Here is a 27,609-nt window from a genome sequence, read left to right on the forward strand (position 1 = left end):
ACCGGAGAGTCAAGATGAAAATGTGTGCCAACCCCTATGCATAAGTTCACGAGGTCGCGGAACTCGCAAGTTGATCACCAAAACATACATCAGGTGGATCACGTGATATCCCATTGTCACCACAGATAAGAACATGCAAGACATACATCAAGTGTTCTCAAATCCTTAAAGACTCAATCCGATAAGATATCTTCAAAGGGAAAACTCAATTCATCACAAGAGAGTAGAGGGGGAGAAACATCATAAGATCCAACTATAATAGCAAAGCTCGCGATACATCAAGATCGTGCCACCTCAAGAACACGAGAGAGAGAGAGAGAGAGAGAGAGATCAAACACATAGCTACTGGTACATACCCTCGGCCCCGAGGGAGAACTACTCCCTCCTCGTCATGGAGAGCACCAGGACGATGAAGATGGCCACCGGAGAGGGATTTCCCCCTCCGGCAGGGTGCCGGAATGGGTCTAGATTGGTTTTCGGTGGCTACGGAGGCTTCTTGCGGTGGAACTCCCGATCTAGGTTTCTTTCTGGAAGTTTTGGGTTATAGAAGAGGTGTTGGTGTCGGGGACAAGTCAGGGGGTTCCCGAGGCGGCCACGAGGCAGGGGGCGCGTCCAGGGGGTAGGGCGCACCCCCCACCCTCGTGGTGGCCTCGGGACTCTTCTGGCCCACCTCCGATACTCTGTGGGCTTCTTCTGGTCCAAAAATGATCTCCGTGAAGTTTCAGGTCAATTGGACTCCATTTGATTTTCCTTTTCTGCGATTGTTAAAAACAAGGAAAAAACAGAAACTGGCACTCGGCTCTAGGTTAATAGGTTAGTCCCAAAAATCATATAAAATAGCATATAAATGCATATAAAACATCCAAGGTTCATAATATAATAGCATGGAACAATCAAAAATTATAGATACGTTGGAGACGTATCAAGCATCCCCAAGCTTAATTCATGCTCATCCTCGAGTAGGTAAATGATAGAAACAGATTTTTGATGTGGAATGCTACCTAACATATTTATCCATGTAATTCTCTTTATTGTGGCAAGATTATTCCGATCCATAAGATTCAAGAAAAAAATTTAATATTGACATAAAAAAAAATAATACTTCAAGCATACTAACAAAGTAATCATGTATTCTCAAAATAACATGGCCAAAGAAAGCTATCCCTACAAAATCATAGTCTGGCTATGCTCTATCTTCATCACACAAAATATTTAAATCATGCACAACCTCGATGACAAGCCAAGCAATTGTTTCATACTTTTGATGTTCTCAAACTTTTTCAATCTTCACGCAATACATGAGCGTGAGCCATGGACATAGCACTATAGGTGGAATAGAATGGTGGTTGTGGAGAAGACAAAAAGGGGAAGATAGTCTCACATCAACTAGGTGTATCAACGGGCTATGGAGATGCCCATCAATAGATATCAATGTGAGTGAGTAGGGATTTCCATGCAACGGATGCACTAGAGCTATAAGTGTATGAAAACTCAAAAAGAAACTAAGTGGGTGTGCATCCAACTCGCTTGCTCACGAAGACCTAGGGCATTTTGAGGAAGCCCATCATTGGAATATACAAGACAAGTTCTATAATGAAAGATTCCCACTAGTGTATGAAAGTGACAACATAGGAGACTCTCTATCATGAAAATCATGGTGCTACTTCGAAGCACAAGTGTGATAAAAGGATAGTAGCATTGCCCCTTCTCTCTTTTTCTCTCATTTTTTCGGGCCTTCTATTTTTTATGGCCTCTTTTTTTCTCTATTTTTTATTTTTCGTCTGGAGTCTCATCCCGACTTGTGGGGGAATCATAGTCTCCATCATCCTTTCCTCATACGGGACAATGCTCTAATAATGATGACCATCACACTTTTATTTACTTACAACTCTAGAATTACAACTCGACACTTAGAACAAAATATGACTCTATATGAATGCCTCCGGCGGTGTACCGGGATGTGCAATGACTCATGAGTGACATGTATGAAAGAATTATGAATGGTGGCTTTGCCACAAATATGATGTCAACTACATGATCATGCAAAGCAATATGACAATGATGAAGCGTGTCATAACAAACGGAACGGTGGAAAGTTGCATGGCAATATATCTCGGAATGGCTATGGAAATGCCATAATAGGTAGGTATGGTGGCTGTTTTGAGGAAGGTATATGGTGGGTTTATGGTACCGGCGAAAGTTGCGCGGTACTAGAGAGCCTAGCAAATGTGGAAAGGTGAGGGTGCGTATAATCCATGGAATCAACATTAGTCATAAAGAACTCACAAACTTATTGCAAAAATCTATTAGTTATCGAAACAAAGTACTACGCGCATGCTCCTAGGGGGATATATTGGTAGGAAAAGACCATCGCTCATCCCTGACCGCCACTCATAAGGAAGGCAATCAATAAATAAATCATGCTCCAACTTCGTCACATAACGGTTCACCATACGTGCATGCTATGGGAATCACAAACTTCAACACAAGTATTTCTCAAATTCATAACTACTCAACTAGCATGACTCTAATATCACCATCTCCATATCTCAAAACAATTATCAAGTATCAAACTTGTCTTAGTATTCAATGCACTTGTATGAAAGTTTTTATTATACCCATCTTGGATGCCCATCATATTAGGACTAAATTCATAACCAAAGCAAACTACCATGCTGTTCTAAATACTCTCAAAATAATATAAGTGAAGCATGATAGTTCATCTATTTCTTCAAAATAAAACCACCGCCATGCTCTAAAAAGATATAAGTGAAGCACTAGAGCAAACAACAAACTACTCTGAAAGATATAAGTGAAGATCAATGAGTAGTCGAATAATTATGCAACTATGTGAAGACTCTCTAACATTTAATAATTTCAGATCTTGGTATATTATTCAAACATCAAGCAAAGCTAAATAAAATAAAATGACACTCCAAGCAAAACACATATCATGTGGTGAATAAAAATATAGCTCCTAGTAAAGTTACCAATGAATGAAGACGGAAGAGGGGATGTCTTTCGGGGAATCCCCAAGCTTAGGCTCTTGGTTGTCCTTGAATATTACCTTGGGGTGCCTTGGGCATCCCCAAGCTTAGGCTCTTGTCACTCCTTATTCCATAGTCCATCGAATCTTTACCCAAAACTTGAAAACTTCACAACACAAAACTTAACATAAAACTCGTAAGCTCCGTTAGTATAAGAAAATAAATCACCACTTAGGTACTGTTGTGAACTCATTCTTTATTTATATTGGTTTAATATCTACTTTATTCCAACTTCTGTATGTTCGTACCCTCCGATACTACTCATAGATTCATCAAAATAAGAAAACAACACATAGAAAGTAGAATCTGTCAAAAACAGAACAGTCTTAGTAATCTGGATCAAACGTATACTTATTGAACCCCAACAATTCTAAAATAAATTTCTGGGCGTGAGGAATTTATCTATTAATCATCTGCAAAAAGAATTAACTAAATATCACTCTCCAATAAAAAATGGCAGCAAATCTCGTGAGCGCTAAAGTTTCTGTTTTTTACAGCATGATCGCAAAGACTTTCCCCAAGTCTTCCCAAAGGTTATACTTGGCACAAACACTAATTAAAAGCATAAAACCATATCTAAACAGAGGCTAGATGAATTATTTATTACTAAACAGGAACAAAAATCAAGGAACAAAAATAAAATTGGGTTGCCTCCCAACAAGCGCTATCGTTTAACGCCCCTAGCTAGGCATGATGATTTCAATGATGCTCACATAAAAGACAAGAATTGAAACATAAAGAGAGCATCATGAAGAATATGACTAGCACATTTAAGTCTAACCCACTACCTATGCATAGGGATTTTGTGAGAAAACAACTTATGGGAACAATAATCAACTAGCATAGGAAGGCAAAACAAGCATAACTTCAAAACTTTAAGCACATAGAGAGGAAACTTGATATTATTGCAACTCCTACAAGCATATATTCCTACCTCATGATAATTTTCAGTAGCATCATGAATGAATTCAACAATATAACCATCACATAGAGCATTCTTATCATGATCTACAAGCATAGAAAATTTACTACTCTCCACATAAGCAAAATTCTTCTCATTCGGAATAGTGGGAGTATCATAAGAAACTCGAATACTATAAATTGTTTCCACATTAAAAGAGTAATGTTCATAAATAGGGTAATCATAATAATGACAAGTTGTATAAATATAATCATCACTACTTTTTATAGCATAAGTGTCATCACAATAATCATCATAAGTAGCAACTTTGTTCTCATCATAATCAATTGAAACCTCTTCCAAGAGAGTGGAATCATTACTAAATAAAGTCATGACCTCTCCAAATCCACTTTCACAATTATCACAATATGACTCAACATCCTCCAAAATAGTGGGATCATCACTTCCTAAAGTTGACACTCTTCCAAACCCACTTTCATCAATATAATCATCATAAGTAGGAGTCATGCTATCATCATAACAAATTTGCATATCAAAACTTGGGAGGCTAGAAATATCATCTTCATTAAACATAGCATCCCCAAGCTTGGGACAAACATTAATTGCTGCCAATATATTCTCAAACATGTCATTATCATCAAACATAGCATCCCCAAGCTTGGGCCTTTTCATATCATAAGCATAATCACTCTCATCATTAATAGTATGGATAGCACCAATAGTATAGCAATTATCATCATCGCAATGAGCAATAGGAGCAACATCATTTGGGAGGGATACCTTTCTACCATTGCTTCTCCGTCTTTTCTTTTTCTTCTTCACATCATGTGTGGGTTCAATCCTCTTTTCGGAGCTCCTTATTGATGAGATTGATTGAATAGAAGGCTCCTCCTCGTTACCTGATTCATCATAAGAAATAATAGGAGGATATAGGGAAGCCTCTTCCCTTTCATTAGTATTCTCTTCATCCTCTCTTTTTTTTCTTTTCTTTATGTAATTGGAAATATAAGGATTTTCAATGCAATTCACCGCACAATACATAAGAATTTCTTCTAGATCAATATCGAGGAATTTCTCAAGGTTATATTCTGGAATATGCTTAGTTATACGTTTCATTTCTTCATAACCCAAAAGCAAACTAAGTTCATTATGATGTGCAAGGGAAATCAAATCGTCACAATTTTTGGACACGATACGATCATGAAACAATTTGCATTTGAGATTTAAATGACCATGTTCATTGCAAAGTTCACAAGTATGGTGAAGAAAATTTAAATTTTTAGCACAAACATCTAGTCTTTCTTGCAACCATTTAGTTTCCAAATACTTATGCCTCTTGCAAAATCTATCTTCCCTATTTGGTGTGTACTTGCAAACTTTATGCACTCCACAAAAATTTACATGCTTATAAGAGACATTTTTCATCATGACGGGTGCAATCATCATTAGTACTATGGATATTCAAGGAGTTCATACTAACAACATTGCAATCATGCTCATCATTCAACGATTTAGTGCCAAACATTTTATAGACTTCTTGTTCTAGCATTTGAGCACAATTTTCCTTTCCATCATTCTCATGAAAGATATTAAAAAGATGAAGGTATGAGGCAAACTCAATTCCATTTTTTTGTAATTTTCTTTTATAAACTAAACTAGTGATAAAACAAGAAACTAAAAGATTCGATTGCAAGATCTAAAGATATACCTTCAAGCACTCACCTCCCCAGCAACGGCGCCAGAAAAGAGCTTGATGTCTACTACACAACCTTCTTGTAGACGTTGTTGGGCCTCCAAGTGCAGAGGTTTGTGGGAGAGTAGCAAATTTCCCTCAAGTGGATAACCTAATGTTTATCAATCCGTGGGAGGCGTAGGATGAAGATGGTCTCTCTCAAACAACCCTGCAACCAAATAACAAAGAGTCTCTTGTGTCCCCAACACACCCAATACAATGGTAAATTGTATAGGTGCACTAGTTCGGCGAAGAGATGGTGATACAAGTGCAATATGGATGGTAGATATAGGTTTTCGTAATCTGAAAATATAAAAACAGCAAGGTAACTAATGATAAAAGTGAGCACAAACAGTATTGCAATGCGTTGAAACAAGGCCTAGGGTTCATACTTTCACTAGTGCAAGTTCTCTCGACAATAATAACATAATTGGATCATATAACTATCCCTCAACATGCAACAAAGAGTCACTCCAAACTCACTAATAGCGGAGAACAAACGAAGAGATTATGGTAGGGTACGAAACCACCTCAAAGATATCCTTTCTGATCGATCTATTCAAGAGTCTGTAGTAAGATAACATGAAGCTATTATTTCCGTTCAATCCATCCTAGAGTTCGTACTAGAATAACACCTTAAGACACAAATCAACCAAAACCCTAAAGTCACCTAGATACTCCAATGTAACCTCAAGTATCCGTGGGTATGATTATACGATATGCATCACACAATCTCAGATTCATCTATTCAACCAACACAAAGAACTTTAAAGAGTGCCCCAAAGTTTCTACCAGAGAGTCAAGACGAAAACGTGTGCCAACCCCTATGCATAAGTTCACGAGGTCACGGAACTCGCAAGTTTATCACCAAAACATACATCAAGTGGATCACATGATATCCCATTGTCACCAAAGTTAAGCACATGCAAGACATACATCAAGTGTTCTCAAATCCTTAAAGACTCAACCCGATAAGATATATTCAAAGTGAAAACTCAGTTCATCACAAGAGAGTAGAGGGGGAGAAACATCATAAGATCCAACTATAATAGCAAAGCTCGTGATACATCAAGATCGTGCCACCTCAAGAACACGAGAGAGAGAGAGAGAGAGAGAGAGAGAGAGAGATCAAACACATAGCTACTGGTACATACCCTCAGCCCCGAGGGAGAACTACTCCCTCCTCGTCATGGAGAGCACCGGGATGATGAAGATGGCCACCGGAGAGGGATTTCCCCCTCCGGCAGGGTGCCAGAACGGGTCTAGATTGATTTTTGGTGGCTACGGAGGCTTCTGGCAGCGCAACTCCCGATCTAGGTTTCTTTCAGGAAGTTTGGGGTTATATAAGAGGTGTTGGAGTCAGGGACAAGTTAGGGGGGTTCCCGAGGAGGCCACGAGGCAGGGGCCCCACCCAGGGGGTAGGGCGCACCCCCCACCCTCATGGTGGCCTCGGGACTCTTCTGGCCCACCTCCGGTACTCCGTGGGCTTCTTCTGGTCCAAAAATGATCTCCGTGAAGTTTCAGGTCAATTGGACTCCATTTGATTTTCCTTTTCTACGATAGTTAAAAACAAGGAAAAAACAGAAACTGGCGTTGGGCTCTAGGTTAATAGGTTAGTCCCAAAAATCATATAAAATAGCATATAAATGCATATAAAACATCCAAGGTTGATAATATAATAGCATGGAACAATCAAAAATTATAGATACGTTGGAGACGTATCACTCAACAAGTATCAGGAAAGTGGGATTCCAAAGATCCTCTCATGGCGGCTTATCGCCGTGAAGTTGATGCCATTGCTGGACACTTCAAGGGTTACCAAGTGGAACACATTGATCGCAGAAAGAATGAAGCAGCTGATGCTTTAAGCCGGCTGGGGTCTCAGTGTAAGCCGGTGCCACCTAACACTTTCTTAGATGTTCTGCATAACCCTTCTGTCAAGTTTCCTACAGAGGAAGAATTAGCTGTTCCAGACCCGGAAGCACAATTGGTGGCGGCTCTTCACGTCATCCCAGATTGGACAGTGCCATATTTGGCTTATATGACCCAGGGCGAGTTGCCTGAGGATGAAGCCTTGGCTAGACAGATAACCCGGCGGTCTAAATCAATGACAATTGCTAATGGTGAGTTGCATCATCGCAGTGTCACGGGGGCGTTTCAACGTTGTATCTCTCCTGAGGAAGGTCAAGAAATTCTTTGTGAAATCCATGAAGGAGATTGTGGCCATCATGCCGGTTCAAAGTCCCTTGTAGCCAAAGCCTTCCATCATGGTTTTTACTGGCTGACGGCTCACGCTGATGCGGAGGATCTGGTCAGTAGGTGTGATGGTTGTCAGAAATTCTCACGACAGGCACACGTGCTGGCTCAAGAATTGCGGATGATTCCAATTACTTGGCCGTTTGCAGTCTGGGGGCTCGACATGGTTGGACCTTTCAAAAGATCCAAAGATAAAAAGACACACCTTTTGGTGGCAGTTGACAAATTCACAAAGTGGGTTGAGGCAGTGCCGGTTAGTAAGTGTGATGCAGCCACGGCGGTTCAATTCATGAAAAAGCTGATCTTTCGTTTTGGCTTTCCACACAGCATTATAATTGATAATGGTACTAATCTGTCCAAAGGCGCTATGGAGGAATTCTGCCAACGTGAGCATATCTGGCTTGATGTTTCATCAGTAGCTCACCCTCAATCCAATGGTCAAGCTGAAAGAGCCAATGAGGAAATATTGAAAGGTCTCAAGACCCGGCTTATGGTCCCTTACAACGGACGTCGGTTGTTGGGTGGAGGAGTTACCCTCTGTGATATGGAGCATCAATACTATCCCTAACAGGTCTATGGGTTATACGCCTTTCTCCATGGTTTACGGAGCAGAGGCAGTCTTGCCTAGTGACATCCATCATGACTCACCCCGCTTGGCGGCTTATGTTGAGGCTGATAACGAACAAGCCCGTCAAGATGCACACGGCCTGTTAGGTGAAGAGCGTGACTTAGCAGCAGCCCGCTCGGTGATTTACCAACAGGACCTGCACCATTATCACAGCCACCGAGTTAAGTCCAGAACCTTTCAAGAAGGTGACTTGGTGCTCCGGCTCATCTAGGATCAAACTGATGCACACAAATTATCCCCGCCTTGGGAAGGACCTTTTGTGGTCAGCAGGAATTTGAACAACGGGTCATACTACCTTATCGATGTTCGAGAGCACAAAGACTCATGTAAGCCGGAGGAAGAGACCCGCCGGCCGTGGAATATCGCTCACCTTAGGCCTTACTATACTTGAGCCACCAGCTCTCATGATGTACATACTTTGACGTTGTATATATTATGGTAAGTAATAAAGTAGGACCTCACCTTTTCATCCTCAATAATCACATGTCTTCATCATGATAATTTCAAAATGACCAATTGGGGGCTGATTGTGTTCAAATCTAGCTTAACACTTTGGTCCAGCTCATGGTCGTATTCGAATCTAGCCATTAAACCATATGGTCACTAGGGGGCTTCCTGTTCAAACATAGGTCATATTCAAACCAAAGAGAACATAGTCGTCGGTACCCTCTTGATCGGTGCAATGCCAAACTCACTAGGGGGCTTCTTGATCGTATTCGAATCATAGCTTAACCCCTTTTGGGTCCGACTTTGATCGTATTCGAATCAGAGTTGTTAAAAAATTCTCAAGGTCATTTGGGGGCTTCCTATTCAAACATAGGTCGTATTCGAACTAAAGAGAACATAGCTATCGGTACCCTCTTGATCGGGGCAACGCCAAAGCCACTGGGAGCTACATGATCGTATTCGAATCCTAGCTTAACCCCTTTCGTCCGGTTTACTGATCATATTCGAATCAGAAGCCTCCAAATTTTTCTTTGTGTTGGACTTACGTTTTTTGAAAGACAATCTTTGTTTTTTATCTGCGGTTTTTCGTCTAGATCTAAGTATAAGTATGGTTTCAATTTAACCCGGCTTGGTTTTTTGATGATAAATCGCCAGTATATGACAGTCATCGTACATATGGAAGTGTTGGCTTATAAAAGATTGGGTTATCACCCTTACTGTTCGGGTCACATAAACCGGCAGTTCAAATTCAAGATCACAGGTATGATATTGCTGTTGTGCTTCAAAGTGAAAATTCATAACAGGCTTATCTGTGTCTCTTCAATTAGAGGTTTTCCAGCCTTAATTATACAGTTATGTTGGTTTCCATGGTTGTGTATTGGGCGTTATGACCCGTCCGGCGATAAACCGCTAGGACAATTTTATATATTGCATGCAGGAACAGATTCAACACTACTGATATTATAAGGGATGTAAAGCATATCTTCATATGACGGACAAAAGTGTTGTACACAACACAATATGCACGGTGGCATTAGCAGAACATGAAGTTTTAAGCTAGCCTATTACAAGGCGCTTGGAGCCCAAAAAAGATAATATTCATTTTACTCTCACACATAGCAGATAATAGACTGGAGCCGGTTCATGAATCCTAGCCGGGTTGACTGGATGGTTGCGACTCATCCCTTGCCGGTTCGTCCTCCTCCACCGTCTAGAAATGGGGTTTGGACCAGTCAAAGCCATGAAGGGCGACGAACTCAGCTTCGTCATCAATCAGACCAGACGGGTCAATTTCTGGGGCAAAAGTGTGCGGACGAACCGGCGGGATTAAGTCAGTCACTTTATATGAAGGACTGGCCATCTTCTTATTTTCTGCATCAAAATCCGGCTGATACTAGGTGAGATTGGTTTCTTCAGCAATGATGGTGGCATGAGGACGAATCTCTTTCACACAGGCAGCAAAATCTTCTTGATCGAAGGGACTTCCATCTTCCTTAAAGCTGGGGTACCCCTTGGCTACATCCGCCGGGTCTAACTCCGGTACCCAGGCTTTGGAGTGGCTCAAAGCAGTTACGGCTCCGGCTCTCGCACAGGAATGCTTGACTTCCTGAAACCTAGTAGGTAAGATGGATAGCTTCTTCAAGACATCACTCAATAAGTTTGGTCCTCGGTTCGCTTGGGAGATAATGGCAAGAGCCCGCTGAGCTCCAGTGTACAATTGCTCCACAAGAGTGTAAACCCCCTTGAGCTTTATCAGACTATCTTGACTCAGATTGCTGCTCCGGGGACCTGTGAAGTGTTTCCAGTGAGTTAAGTAGGCGGCTTATGTTATGGTGACAAATATAGACTTTGAGTAAGTAATAAGGTGATTTACCGAAGATTGCAGAAACCATCTGAGACATGCGGTTCTTTAAGCCGGTGAGTTCAGCGGTAACTTCTTTCAGAGCCTCCTCCGCCGTTTCAGCATGCTGCGTCGGGGCAGTCTTCTCATCGGTCCAAGCCGTTTTCTCTGCACTAAAACTGGTCTTTAGTTTCTCTGCTTCAGACAAACTCAATTGGAGTTTGGATTCAGTTTTCTTTATTTCAGTCTCCTAAGTCCAGCCGGGTCTTGGCTTCAGACAACTGGGATTACAGTTCTGCGGTGGAAACCTGTATATAGCATAAGGTTGTTTAGTTTCATGGCGGATTATAAAAAGCAAGTCCCAAATGCTTTGCAAGCAATAACACTTGGCACTTGGTGGCTAATGTCTGTCAACGCAATTTTTTCAAAAGAATCGGCTCTTTCTAAAGTCCCAAGTGCTTTGCAAGCAACAACACTTGGCACTTGGGGGCTAATGCACATTGCTTGTTTCCTTCCTAAGGATGAGCCGGGTGTGCTGTTGACAGTCCCAGCGGACTCATGGGGGCTATGCAGTTAAGTTATGTTCTTTTACACAATAATTAATAGGACCGGCTCATTCATACTGATTAAGCCGGCCCTTGGGGACTACAAATGCAAAGTTATGCTATCATTAGAATCCGGTCTTACAGTATATAAACCGGACTTGGAGGGAGTCTAGACAGAAGCTTGTAAATATTTGAAGTCTACAGATTATTCAAGTTTCTCATAATCAGAAGACTTGGGGGCTGGCAGGATGTATATATAAGCCGGATGACGTACCTCATACTTCTGGTGAAGTTGTTTAATTATTTCAATCTCCAAGTCACGGCTGGAATGCACTTGACTGACATAGCCAGATAATACTTCACTAGTACTCAGTTGAGCATAGTGGGAGACATCAAACCTTACTTTCCGTCTTTCCATGACTTCTTGTTTGGCTGAATGTCTCGCTAGTATCGTTGGATTCTCTGGCTCAGTAAATCCGGTGCCAGTGATTACAACATCATCAACATGAATCTCCGGCGGGTTAATTGAGCTTGACGGCTCAATACTCGATGGATCAATAGTGGTTTCATCAACAGACAGCTCGGGCATTTCAGGTTGAGCATTGAGAGGAGGATCTTCTGGCTGTTCAGGATGTTCCGGGGCAAGAGTCGGTTGTGCCGGTTTAGCGGTTTTTGGATCCTCAGCCGGTTTTGCTGCCTTTGCTTTCTTGGGCTTTGCTTGACCACTAAGAAGAATTTGATGAGTCAGTATAACGATACAGGCATAAAGGTGCAAAAGAAGGATAATTATCTTTACCCAGGGCGGTCTTAAAAGTCGGCAGCTGAGTTTGTGAAGAATCACCAGAGGAGGAACGAGCAATCTCCTACAAAAACGGAATTATGGTTGAGTGACTTATAAAATTAACTCGGTCATCAGAGTTAAGATGTAAAAGAACCTCATTTTGGCGTTTCCGAGGAGTTTTCGGTAAGCCGGAGGGTAACTCATCGTCTCCACTGGTCCGGGTCTAACGACGGCTCTCATGTTGTTGTTTTTCAAAAGAAAATGAGGATCTAAATAAGCCAAGGGGTGTGAAAACCTTACTTTTCGGGTTACTCGCCGAGGTTTCTGCCTTGGTAAAGGTTCTGAGTCGGAGGAAATAATAGTTACCTCTTCTTCAACTGCTTGGCTGGTCCCTGTGTCCTCCTGGTAATAGTCAGTGTCAACAAGGGTGTTAATAAGCAGGCCAAGAGAGTCAAGGGCTACCTCCGACTCAGAGACGTCATCCAACTTGAATAAGTCAGAAGCAGTTGTTTTCTTCTTATATTTTCTGGCGGTTTTCTTGGCGGTCGTTGCAGTGGCTCTAGCTTTTTTGGCAGCCTCATGATCATATTTGGCCTTCCAAAAGTCAGATTTAGCCTGTAGAAAAATAGCATGTTGAAACCCATGCAAATACTTAACTGCTGAGGAAAAAGGAGTCAAGAGGCTTACCTCTGGTGCCGGGTTAATCTTGCAGAAAGGATTCAACCCTACTTTGCTGCAGTCTTCATATTTGCTGTTGACGGGGGTGGTCGCCATTTCAACAATGGCTTCTTCGGTCAGATGAAGGGAGCTATGACGTAATGGATCGTCTGTTCCTCCGGTATAGTTGCACATCAAATCAGATCGGCGGCTTAGAGGGATGATCCTCCATGCGATCCAACAATGGATCAAGTCAACTCCAGTTAAGCCGTTTCCCAGCAAGGCTTGAACCCTTTTGATTGTTGGGTGAAGTTTCTTGCGTTCAGTAGTAGAAAGTTTATCAGGGAGTGAATATTTAGCATCAAGACGCTCAGCGCGATAACCCGGCATTGGTTTCTCATCAGCCGGCGACGTATCTTTGCAATAGAACCAGGTTTGGTTCCAGTCCTTGGGATGGCTTGGCAAGACTACTAGAGGAGAGACAGCATCTTGTCCGTGCTGAATCAAAATCCCGCCAAGTTCTAAGATGGGGCCGTTGGTATACTCATTCTGGCAGTTCAAATAGAAGTATTCTCTGAAGAGTTCAACAGTAGGTTCTTCTTGAAGATAAACCTCGCAGAAAACTTGGAAGTTACAGATGTTTGATATGGAATTGGGTCCAATGTCTTGCGGATGAAGCTTGAAAAAGTGCAGAACATCTCTAAAGTATTTTGAGCCGGGCGGCGAAAAGCCCCGGTTCATATGATCAGTGAAGACGATGATTTCACCATCCTGGTTGAGGTCTTTCTTCGGCCGGGTCAGGGGCACGGTAAGACATGACACTCTTCCCTAGTAAATATCCGGCAGCGACAAAATCCTTTAGAGTATCCTCAGTGACTATGGAAGTGACCCAGTTGCAAACTGTCGTCGTCTTCGACGGCATGGTGAAAAGACAATCTAAAAGGAAGTAATTTGCCAGCTCAAATTAATTGGTGGAATTACAAGCTAATAATTGCAGTACGGATGTATAATGGCGGCTTAAATAAGGTCTAATGGTATATGAAGGAAAAATAAGCCGGCATGGTAAGCCTCCATGTATAAAGACATTCAAGAGTTGCCAGCAACGAAAAGTTGGCTAAGTACTAAGATAAAGCAGTTTCACAGGCTGCAGTTATTATTTCGAATCAAAGGTTGTTCAGGAAAGGAAAAATAAATCTAGACCTAAAATCAGTACAGATGAGTTCATGAGCTTGCACAAGATTTTTTCCAGAAAAGGGGATCTACTAATATCAAAAATTGAAATAGAAGGACTACCGCATTGGTTTAGCACCATTTTCAGATCAAAGAAGCTCGCGGTACAGCCTGGAAGATGAACTACGACGAACTATGAAGAACACAGAGGAACTCGCAAACCCTAGTGCGGATCTAAGGTATGAGAAGGCAGAAACTTACAGTTGCAGATCTGCTGCGGAGGATCGCCGTTGTTATCTGGATTAACTCAGGTTGATGCAGCGGCCGAGGTTGAGGAAGACGAAGTGCTCTGCAGCGGCGGTGGAGCTCGAGCGGCAGAGAGGTTGCGAGAGAAAGAAGGAAGAAGGAGAAGAGAGGGGAATGAAAAGGAGGTGTTTTGGCCCTATTTACAAGGAAAGGGGCAATAGGCAGGCGCGAAAGACAAGGAGGTCAAAATGATGATTATCCAGCTAAATGGACGCCTCGATTTTCGGAAAGACATTTAAGATAAAGATCCATTAAGGTGACGTCGTGGCGGGTTTCCAAAATTCCTAGAGATGACGTCATGGCGGGTTACAAGGTTTCCACAGCAGTTGTAGATGGATTTTTTCTAAGTGTGGAAGATTGACATGAACGAAGTTCAAATCAACCTGGGGCCTAATGTTGGGGATATGACTACCAGATATGACCCGCCCAGGAGGGGCCGGGTCAACCACAATGGCGGTTCACCTGTATGAAGCCCAAGAGTATACAAGATGGTGGTTCACAGTTAGGCTTATAATAGGCCCAAGCCCAGAAGCGGCTTAAGGCCCGTAAGTATAAACCGCCATGTATGAATAGACTTGTAATGTAAGGCATGTAAGATACGTCACCGAGCCGGATGTTGTATGAGCCGGCCGGGACTCTGTAGGCCACAGGGCGTCAACCCGTGTATATAAGGGGACGACCCGGCAGCGGCTTAGGGAAAGAAACAATAGATCGAGAGCCAGGTTAAGAGTATTAGCTCCCTGATCATTGAAACCCTAGCAATACCACCTCAAACTGGATTAGGCTTTTACCTTCACTGCAAGGGGCTGAACCAGTATAAACTCCTCGTGTCCTTTGTCCCGTTTAACCCCTGCAAGCTTCCTAGTTGCGATGGCTCCACGATTAAGTCCTCTCACTAGGACATCTGCCATGACAATTCCACGACAGAATTCATTCATGATGCCTCGGAAAATTATTATGATAAAGGAACTTATATCCTTACATATCTCAATAATATCAAGTTTCTTCTCTATGTGTTGATTGTTTTGAAGTTGCACTTGTTTTGCCTTCCTATGCTAGTTGATTCTTGTTCCCATAAGTTGTTTGCTCACAAAATCCCTATGCATAGCAAGTGGGTTAGACCTAAATGTGCTAGTCATATGCTTCATGATGCTCTCTTTACATTTCAATTCTTATCTTTTATGCGAGCATCATTGAAATCATCATGCCTAGCTAAAAGGCATTAAAGAAAAGCGCTTGTTGGGAGACAACCCAACACTTTTACCTACTGTTTTTGTGTGTTCACATGATTATGCTACTGTATTGATCATGTTTTATTGCTTTTATTTCAATAAAGTGCCAAGTAAGACCTTTAGGATGGCTTACGGTGATAGTTGATTTGATCTTGCTGAAAAATAGAAACTTTTGCGCTCAGGCAAACAATTCTATTTTTAAAAAAAATCGTGATAAATGCTAACTATTTTTGAATAATATTAATAGACAAATTATACAGGATGTCCTAATTTTTCAGAATTTTTGGAGTAGCAGAAGTATGGTTGGAGTACAGATTAGTACAGACTGTTCTGTTTATTGACAGATTATGTTTTCAATGCATAGTTTGCTTGTTTTCTAGTTTCCATGGCTTATATTGCTCAATATAAATTGTGGAAATGATATGCTACAGTAAGCATTGTGTGATAACAATTGTGAATCTTGTCTTTGACAGTGCCAAAAGCGAAATGGTTTGCTATTTTATTATACTAACCTATCTCACGAAGTTCCGTTAAGTTTTGTGTGATTGAAGTTTTCAAGTTTTGGGTGAGATATCGATATAGGGAGAATGAGTGACAAGACCCTAAGATTGGGTATGCCCAAGGCACCCCCAAGGTAATATTCAAGGAATATCCAAGTAACTAAGCTTGGGTATGCCCCGGAAGGCATCCCCTCTTTCGTCTCCAACATTATCGGTAACCTCACTTGGAGCTATGTTTTCATTCATCATATGATATGTGTTTTTCTTGGAGCGGCATCTTATTGTGTTAGGATTTGCTTGCTGTTATTTAGAATAACTAGATCATGGTGGCGCGCGTTGCCGCACCCGTCCATTTTTGTAGTAAATTGGTAGAAATTTGTGTAATTATGTGGAGACACACGCACAGCTAGATCTAATGGGCGGTTTGTCACGAAGTTGCAATTCTTGCTTAACTCCAAGTATCACTTCTTTTAGCATGTGGTCAACCAATTCCAAACAACTCAATTTAGAGGAAGGTAGACCAGAGAAAAATGTTAAGAGGAAAAGGACCAGAATACATATATCTATGTAATGGAAACTTCTCTCAAGCTAGCTGTCGTTTCACCTGCCTATCTTGGCACATGCCATTTTCATTACGTGTCCTAATGATGGCTGCAACATAAGCAATAATAATTGGACTATAATTTGTGTGAAATAATACATGGCTTGCACAGCCAGAACCGAAAACGTAAAATAATTTCAAAAGACAAAATGATATGCACAAACAAAGCCTTGTGGTGAACTCTTACCTATACTACTGTTATCATCGATCAATGCTTTTCGCTGGAGTGCTTGAAGCACAACATGTGTTGCACAATCATCAACGATGACACGGAATGGTGGTGGTTCTCTTCAGTGCCATCACATTCCATAAAGGTCCATCATGTGATGTGTGCCATCTATTTTCCATGCCCCATAAATTACCATGTTATTTTTTAATAAAGCAATATCATCCACCAACTCTAGCTTCTATAGCTATCACTTCATCTATACTTCATTTTTAGCTATGGGCAGGAATAGGCGAGCAATAATGAAAGGAATTTCATCTATTGAAGAGAGGGTAGCAGACAGTTGAAAAATGTAGTAAAAAAATTTACCTACACTTTCAGAAATAAATACACAACCCTTCATCCTATGCATCACATTTCGCGATATAATTTTTTAAGTAACCCAAATCATAAAGTCAATGGAGCGGCGATTTTTCTGTAAAATGAAGGCGGATTTACAGTATGTCTTATATGTTGCTCTATAAGCTCTGAAGACATAGTTGATGAAGTAGAAGGACTTGTTCCCTCTGAACAGCAGCACACCTGTTTAATTCGATGAAGTATCATATTCACTCCTAAAATAACATGATTAATCTCTAGTTTGGAGGTAGTCCTCACGAGTAGTTTCATCCGCAGTTATATCACACAAGGGAAACAAAATTTGTTTGAAATTCAAGATAGAACTGAATCCCCTGGTTTAACAAAAATGTTAGATGCAATTTTGAATAACAGTATGACCAACTAAATAAGTTTTCCCTATTCACTATCAAAGAAGTGGTCGAGCACCATTTGAGCAACATAAAAATGTATTTGGTAAAAAAAGATACCTCAGTTTGCTAGTCATTGCAGATTTTGCAATTGGTAAAAGTTGAAGTCTTATCAAATCCCCTACATGGTCAAAAAGTTCGTCTTATGGAGAATCTACAGTGTATCTTTTTCAGGAGAAGGAACACATAGCTGTAATGATGAGATATACTTGCATAATTCAAATTTTCCTAGTTCATGCATCACCCTCCAAATGGGTAAGGCGTAAATCTTCTATCCAGCAGAACGTAGCTGAAATACATCAACCTAGAGAACCTGTTTGTGAGCAGAAAGAACAGTATAAACCAAAGTCTAAATCTTGATAGAATTGGGGATAGAGGGGGTGTAGGATAGGAAGGAAAAGGGTCATATTTAATTAGAGACCTAAGAATCACCCATGGCTGCCGGATGATGGTTTGCGGAAGTGAGGTGAGTGGAGAAGGAGCAGCCCCATCGTGGGGATTATATGGGCATGCGTGAATAAATGAAAAGCATGAAAAGGCATTCGTAACTGACATGCATTTATCATCAAGCGGCTCGTCAATTGCTATTGAATATTTTGTCAATGAATCGACATAGTTGAATCGACAGCCGGCTGTTCGCCACACCCAGGCCAGCAGCCACCATCCCGTAGCTTGACCGGCTATGCAACCCAACGGACCCCATGCGGTTGTCCAGAGAGGCGCCCCATCTCGTTCGAACCGGAAGACGCAATCGGTCGCATTTCGATGCGTCCCCAAGGCTGCCGCCATGAGAGAGTCGCTCCCTCTGCCATGCAAGGGCAGCTGCGTCCATGCGAATATAGAGATAGAAGCCTTTTTCCTTGGTTGTGCGGATACTGAGATAGAAGCCCATTAGGCCCAATTTACATCAGGCATCCGAAATTTTCACCGGAGCAGCGACCCGTGAGGGAAACTACTAGGTCGCAGCGAACTTTAGCGAGCAGAGGTGGGATTAGAAGCAATCGGATGACCGAAAACACTCAAATCTCAAGATCCAATGGCTGGGAGTGCTAATGGCCTGAGAGGACAGGAAAAGTGCTCAGTTACAATATATCTAAATGTTTTGCATCTTTTATTTCAATAAAAGTAGCAATGATAGCCTTTGCCATGCTTAGTTTGCAAGTATACATGTTGCTGTTTGAAAACGGAAAGTTTATCGCTATTGCAAAAATTCCCTAGAAAAGTTAGAATGTGATAAAATTTTGAAACTTCTTGAAAAATAAGCTCTAATAAATTTTATACAGTGTGGTAAATTTTCATAATCTTTGGAGTTTAAGAAGTATTGATACTCTTGCGTTCTTTACAGACTGTACTGTTTTGGCAGATTGTTGTTATGTTTGCATTGTTTGCATATGTTTGCTTGTTTAATGATTCTATTTTAGGATAGGAGTATTAAATATGCAGAGGAATTTAGTATGCAATGTTGAATAATAATTATAGTGATTTGCTACAGTATAGAATGATAAGGCTTTTGCATTGGTTTATACTAACTTATCTCACGAGTTCTTGTTGAGTTTTGTGTGGAAGAAGCTTTTGAGATTTAGGAAAACCGTGATATGAGAAGAATTAAGAAGACACAAAAGCTCAAGCTTGGGGAAGCCCAAGGCACCCCAAGATAATATTTCAAGAAGTCTCAAGCATCTAAGCTTGGGGATGCCCCGGTAGGCATCTCACCTTTCTTCTTCAACAATTATCGGTTAGTATCGGTTGAGCCTAAGTTTTTGCTTCTTCACATGATGTGTGCTATCCTTGGAATGTCGTTTTATTTTGTTTTTCTTGCTGTGTTAATAAAATACTTAGATCTGAAAGTTCTTAAATAAAATAGAGTCCTCAAATAGTTGCCAAGGAGGCTAAGTAAGCGGCATTCACATCCCGTCAACGAAGCTCTTTTCTATGTCATTTACTCTTGTGCTTCACTTATATCCTATGAGTAAATTGTTGAATAAATTAAATGTCATGAAGTTGAAATCATATTATACCTAGTGGTAACTTCACATTGGGTTTAGAAAGTGAAATCTTTTGAGGCTTGACAATCACAATATTGTTCATACAAGCAATTCATGAATAATTAGTATAAGGAAGAGAACTTTCACATGTAAATACACTATCATGGAAATCTTTTGTGATTGGAAGCCCCCATCAAAATATTATATGCCGAAATTGTTGAAGTTGGACAAGGAAGACAACGTAATGGTTTATGTTTGTTCATATTCACCTAGAAGTTATATTGTCATAGATCCTTCAACATGTGGTGCTTGCCCCCCATCTTTGCTAGCCAAAAATTCCGCACCAAGTAGAAATACTACTTGTGCATCCAAAAAACCCTTAAACCCAAATCTTATTTTCAAGAGTCCACCATACCTACCTAAGGATTGAGCAAGATCCTTCAAGTAAGTTGCCATCGGTGCAATAAGGCAATAAAAATTGCTTCTAAAAGTGTAAGAGAAAATTGAGCGTTGTACGAACTTGTGATGGTAAAGCAATAAAAGTGACAGACTACATAATAAAGGTTGTTATCACAAGGGGAAATATAACGTGATGTTCTTTTGCACTACGGGATTGAGCATACAAACAAATAAGCGCATGGCAACCTCTGCTTCCCTCTACGAAGGGCCTATCTTTTACTTCTCAGTATTTACTTTTATGTAAAGAGTCAAAGTATTCCTCTCTATTCCTTTTTATTTTTCTCTTTTGGCAAGCATCATGTGGTGAGGAAAGATCTAGGCACATATGTCCAGTTGAATATGGGTAGCATGATTTATTATTGTTGACATCACCCTTGAGGTGAATACATTGGGAGGCGAAATTATAAGCCCCTATCTTTCTATGTGTCCGGTTGAAACGTTTTGCTCATGTCTATGCAATGATTGTTAGCAATCATAGAAGACTATATGATCGTTGAGTATGTGGAGCTCTTACTTAAACTCTGTTGAATAAGTTGAATTGCAATTGCTTGGTGACTAAGAACATAGGTTGTTGGGTTTCAAGAGAATTCATTGTTTGAACCTTAACGTGTGAATTGGTTGCCACTATAACATGAGAAGTTGCATAAGAAAGAATTGATGTTATGATGCTAGGAAAAGTGATTGAAATTATCATTGATCAAACTTGTGCACTTTGCTACCATTCACACTTCATAAATTATTTCTTTTATCATTTACCTACTCAAGGACGAGTAGGAATTAAGCTTGGGGGTGCTAATACGTCTCCAACGTATCTACAATTTATGAAGTATTCATGCCAATATATTATCATTCTAGGATGTTTTACAATCATTTTATAGCAACTTTATATCATTTTTTGGGACTAACCTATTGACCCAGTGCCCAGTGCTAGTTGCTGTTTTTTTGCTTTTTTTACATCACATAAAATCAATATCAAACGGAGTCCAAACACCGCGAAACTTTATGAAGATTTTTTTGGACCAGAAGGAACCCAATGGGCCAGAGCTGCACCTTGGGGGTGCCCCGAGGGGGGCACAACCCACCAAGGCGCGCCAGGGCCCCCTGGCGCGCCCAGGTGGGTTGTGCCCACCTCGGTGGCCTCCCGTACCCCTTCTTTGCACTATAAATTCCCAAATATTCCAAAACCCCTCAGGGTTAACCTGGATTAGAAGTTTTGTCGCTGCAGGGCTCCGTAGCCACCGAAAACCAATCTAGACCCGTTCCGGCACCCTGTCGGAGGGGGGGAATCATCTCCGGTGGCCATCTTCATCATCTCGGCAGCCACCACGATGAGGAGGGAGTAGTCCACCCTCGGGGCTGAGGGTTTGTACCAGTAGCTATGTGTTTAATCTCTCTCTCTCTCTCATTCTCTCTCTCTCATGATCTATATCATGGGCTTTGTTAATATAGTCGAATCATATGAGGTTTCTCCCCTCTATACTCTTGTTGTGATGAATTGAATCTTTACCCTTTGAAGTTTTGTCATATCGGATTGAATATTCAGAGATGAGAACACATGATATATGTCTTGCGGTATGAATACTTGAGGTGAAAATTGGGGTATCTTATTGATTCACTTGATATATGTTATGGCATTCAACTCGCGGATTCCCGCACTGATATTGGGTAATGTATGCATAGGGGTTGATGCACGTTTTTCTCCTGTAGAAACTTTGGGGTCTCTTTATAGTTCTTTGTGTGGATTGAGTATTATGAATATGAATATGCTTTGGTGTTATTCTAGTACAAACTCTAGGATAGATCGAACGTAAACAATAGCTTTGTGTTATTTTAGTACGAACTCTTGAATAGATCGAGCGGAAAGAATAGCTTTGAGGTGGCTTCGTACCCTACAAATGATTCCTATCTTTTGTTCTCCGCTAATAGGAACTCGGGAGTGATTCTTTGTTACACTTTGAGGGATAATCATATGATCCAACTATGTTAGCATTGTTGAGAGATTGCACTGGCGAAAGTACAGACCCTAGGCCTTCTTTTAAGCATTGAAATACAGTATTTGTGCCCGTTTACTATTTTCTACCTTGATGTTTTTATTTATTCAGATTATAAAAATATATTTCTACCATCCATATTACAATTTTATCACCATCTCTTCGCCGAACTAGTGCACCTATACAATTTGCCATTGTATTGGGTGTGTTGGGGACACAATAGATTTCTTATATTTGGTTGTAGGGTCATTTGAGAGAGACCATCTTCATCCTACACCTCCCACGGATTGATAAACCTTAGGTCATCCACTTGAGGGAAAATTGCTACTGTCCTACAAAACTCTGTGCTTGGAGGCCTAACACGTGTCTACGAGAATAAAGTTGCATAGTAGACATCAGCGGTCACCTCCGCCTCCCCATCCCGTTTGCTCGGGTAATGGAGCTTGACCCACCACAGGCCTTGAGGCTACATATGAGGGGTTGCGGGAACGGCGGCATGCGGGTCGACGTCGACTTCCCCGCCCCTCAAATTATGTACCTCCGCCATGGGTGGAAGACCTTTGCCCGTGCCCATAGCCTGTCGGAGGGGCACGTTCTCCAGTTCAAATTAATGGAGAACACCATGCTCTCTGTCAAGGTCTTCGGGTGCTCGGGAACCCGCTTAGGGTGTTGCGCGGAGAGCTCCACCGACAACGAAACCTCCTCCTCGAGCGATAGTGACGAGGAGGACAGCGACAGCGACGATGATGGTAGCGGGCGGGAGGACGCTGATTCGGACTCCAGATAACCATCGGCGGTAGCACCATCATTTGCATCGCCCTCCAACCTCGGGCCACGTGCCTTGCCGAGGGCCATCCCCACCATGCTCTCCATCGGCGCGTTCCCCGTCGCCTCTTTTTTGCCTTCACATGTCGCACCTAGGAGAAAAGGGGCAAGAACGGATATCACGGGGCACTTATCTTTCTTTTAGCTTGTAGGCACTTGCCAAATCTTAATTTCTAAATAATGTAATCTCTTGAGCCCATGCTTGTGTCCTGTAACATTCGTACTTGTATCAGCATGTCAATGAAAAAGACCAGCCTTGTCGGGTACCCATGCATGTACACGTCCATGCAGAGGCGAAACGCCTCTTTAAGGAAAATAAACGAGTTCTCCTGGCAAGCTATCCTGCCGGTGCCCTCTGTGCCTGCCGGAGAATCACATCTACCGGGTTATAGACAAAGGGCCCAGCTCCTCATCAATCTCCTTTTAGTAAAGGCTAATGCAACCATTCAGACTGAAGTAGCGTTCAGGTCAGGGATGGGAGCACCTGAGTTTAAAAGAGAGTGGTGAGGTTTTCTAACGCACACGTCACAGGTTACGAACATGAATGGGCAAGAGGTGAACTTTATCTGTTTGGTTTGTCGGGGATCGCCGTGTCAGGCAGTCCTCCCAACTTCTTGTCGGAGCCGGGTCCTTGGCGGAATCGAGCATCCTTGCCGCGCCTGGGAAGAAGAGAGGACAGGAGCATGGAACTAGTAACACACAAGTATAGGGGATCGCAATAGTTTTCGAGGGTAGAGTATTCAACCCAAATTTATTGATTGGACACAAGGGGAGCCAAAGAATATTCTCAAGTATTAGCAGTTGAGTTGTCAATTCAAACACACCTAAAAGACATAATATCTGCAACAAAGTATTTAGTAGCAAAGCAGTAAGGAAGTAACGGTAACGGTGGCAAAAGTAATAGTAGTAGTTTTTGTAGCAATCGTAAGAGTGGCAACGGAAAAGTAACTAAGCAAAGATCAATATGTGAAAAGCTTGTAGGCAATGGGAGAATGATGGATAATTATGTCGGATGCGATTCCTCATGCAACAATTATAACATAGGGTGACACAGAACTAGCTCCAAGTCATCAATATAATGTAGGCATGTATTCTAAATATAGTCATACGTGCTTATGGAAAAGAACTTGCATGACATCTTTTGTCCTACCCTCCCGTGGCAGCGGGGTCCTATGGGAAACTAAGGGATATTAAGGCCTCCTTTTAATAGAGTACCGGACCAAAGCATTAACACTTAGTGAATACATGAACTCCACAAACTACAATCATCACCGGAAGTGGTCCCGATTCTTGTCACTTCGGGGTTGCCGGATCATAACACATAGTAGGTGAATATTGACTTGCAAGATAGGATCAAGAACTCACATATATTCATGAAAACATAATAGGTTCAGATCTAAAATCATGGCACTCGGGCCCTAGTGACAAGCATTAAGCATAGCAAAGTCATAGCAACATCAATCTTAGAACATAATGGATACTAGGGATCAAACCCTAACAAAACTAACTTGATTACATGGTAAATCTCATCGAACCCATCACCGTCCAGCAAGCCTACGATGGGATTACTCACACACGGCGGTGAGCATCATGAAATTGGTGATGGAGGAAGGTTGATGATGACGATGGCGACGGATTCCCCTCTCCGGAGCCCCGAACGGACTCCAGATCAGCCCTCCCGAGGAAGATTAGGGCTTGGCGGCGGCTCTGTATTGTAAAACACGATGAATCCTCCTCTCTAATTTTTTTCTCCCCGAAAGTGAATATATAGAGTTGGGGTTGAGGTCGGCGGAGTCTCAGGGGGCACACGAGGCAGGGGGCACGCCCTGCACCCTCGTGGACAGGGTGTGGGCCCCCTGATGCTGATTCTCTTGCCAGTATTTTTTATTAATTCCAAAATGTGTCTCCATGGATTTTCACGTCATTCCGAGAACTTTTATTTCTACACAAAATAACACCATGGCAATTCTGCTGAAAACAACGTCAGTCCGGGTTAGTTCTATTCAAATCATGCAAGTTAGAGTCCAAAACAAGGGCAGAAGTGTTTGGAAAAGTAGATACGTTGGAGACGTATCAACTACCCCAAGCTTAAACCTTTGCTTGTCCTCAAGCAATTCAGTTGACAAGCTGAAAGTGATAAAGAAAAAACTTTTACAAACTCTGTTCAATCTTGTTGTTGCAAATATGTAAAGTCATCATTCAAGTTTTCAGCAAAGATTATGAACTAACCATATTCACAATAACATTTAGGTCTCATGTTTACTCATATCAATGGCATAATCAACTAGCGAGCAATAATAATAAATCTCGGATGACAACACTTTCTCAAAACAATCATAACATGATATAACAAGATGGTATCTCACTAGTCCTTTCTGAGACCGCAAAACAAAAATTCCGAGCACCCCTGAAGATCAAGGACTGACTAGACATTGTAATTCATGGTAAAAGAGATCCAGTCATAGTCATACTCAATGTAAATTAATGGCAATGCATGTGACTGACAGCGGTGCTCTCCAACTGGTGTTTTTTTAATAAGAGGATGATGACTCAACATAAAAATAAATAGATAGGCCCTTCGCAGAGGGAAGTAGGGATTTGCAGAGGTGCCAGAGCTCGAGTTTTGAAACAGAAATAAATAATATTTTGAGTGGCATACTTTCATTGTCAACATAAAAACCAAGAGATCTCGATGTCCTCCATGCTACACACATTATAGGCGGTTCCCAAACAGAATGGTAAAGTTCATACTCCCCCACCACCAACAAACATCAATCCATGGCTTGTCCGAAACAACGGGTGCCTCCAACTAACAACAATCCTGGGGGAGTTTTGTTTGCAATTATTTTGATTTGAGCATGGGACTGGGCATCCCGGTTACCAGCCATTTTCTCGTGAGTGATGAGCGGAGTCCACTCATCGTGAGAATAACCCACCTAGCATGGAAGATATAGGCAGCCCTAGTTGATACATGAGCTATTCGAGCATACAAAATGGAATTTCATTTGAAGGTTTAGAGTTTGGCACATACAAATTTACTTGGAACGGCAAGTAGATACCACTTATAGGAAGGTCTGGCGGACTCATATGGAATAACTTTGGGGTTTATGGAAGTGGATGCACAAGCAGTATTCCCACTTAGTACAAGTGAAGGCTAGAAAGAGACTGGGAAGAGACCAACTAGAGAGCGACAATAGTCATGAACATGCATTAAGATTAATCAACAATGAGTGCAAGCATGAGTAGGATATAAATCACCATGAACATAAATATCGTGGAGGCTATGTTGATTTTGTTTCAACTACATGCGTGAACATGTGTCAAGTCAAGCCACTTGAATTGTTCAAAGGAGGATACCACCCTATCATACCACATCACAACCATTTGAATAGCATGTTGGCAACCAAGGTAAACCATTATAAACTCCTAGCTAATTAAGCATGGCATGGGCAACTATAATCTCTAATTGTCATTACAAACATGTTTCATTCATAATAGGCTGAATCAGGAACGATGAACAAATCATATTTACAAAAACAAGATAGGTCGAGTTCATACCAGCGTCTCTCATCTCAATCAGTCCATCATATATCGTCATTATTGCCTTTCACTCGCACGACCAAATGGTGTGGATAATAATAATAGTGCACGTGCATTGGACTAAGCTGGAATCTGCACGCATTTAATACAAGGGAGAAGACAAGGTAATATGGGCTCTTGGTTAAATCAACAATAATGCATATGAGAGCCACTCGGCATTTTCATCATGGTCTTCTCCTCTCAACCCCAAAGAATAAGAAAATAAATAAAACTATTTACATGGGAAAGCTCCCAACAAGCAAAAGAAGAACGAGAAATCTTTTTGGGTTTTATTTTAATTTCTACTACAGGCACGGAAAGTAAACTAGCTAAAAGCTACAACTATTTTTTTCTTAAGGTTTTTCAAACACACAAGAAGAAGGCTTAGAAAAGAAAATAAACTAGCATGGATAGTGCAATGAAAAAGTATGAGCACCGACAACTGGCAAGAATGTGTGAACATGAATGTAATGTTGGTGAGAAATACGTACTCCCCCAAGCTTAGGCATTTGGCCTAAGTTGGTCTATGCCCACGGATCGAAGCTACTCTCTCTGGTGTACTGAGGAGGGTCCTCATGATGCCACTGGTTGGCGATCTCCTTCGGATCCCACTGATAAACTGACTGACGATAAGGGTCAAGTGGTGGCTCAGGCTCAGGCTCTAGGACTTGTGTCAGCCTCCAGTATGCATAAATGGCCTCTCACAAGATGAGGTACGTGCCTGAAAGTATGTTAAACAAAGAGGGTGCAGGCAAGGTAATAATCTCACAATGAGTTTTATCAAATATCAAAGTATACTTAAGCATATTCTTCATATTTTTAACAATAAAATCATGTGCTACCATACTCTTATAATCTAGAAAAATAGGGGGCAGCAACTTTTCCTCTTTCTCATAATACCTAATAGGTATCTCAAAGTGTTCAGCAAGGCGTGAAGCAAAGATGCCTCCGAAGATGGGGCCCTTTATACGGTTCAGATTTAATCATTTAGCAACAATGGCGCCTAAGCTGAAAGTTGTATCACGAAACAAAGCATGGCGCAAAATGACAATATCAGGAGCACTAAGAATTCCACTGTTCCCGTGACCAATTAAGCATCTACTAGAAAATATCACAAAGTAACGTAGAACAGGA

This window comes from Triticum urartu, chromosome 4A, assembly GCF_056163025.1.
Source record: "Triticum urartu cultivar PI428250 chromosome 4A, HENAU_Tu73, whole genome shotgun sequence".
Lineage (NCBI taxonomy): Eukaryota > Viridiplantae > Streptophyta > Magnoliopsida > Poales > Poaceae > Triticum > Triticum urartu.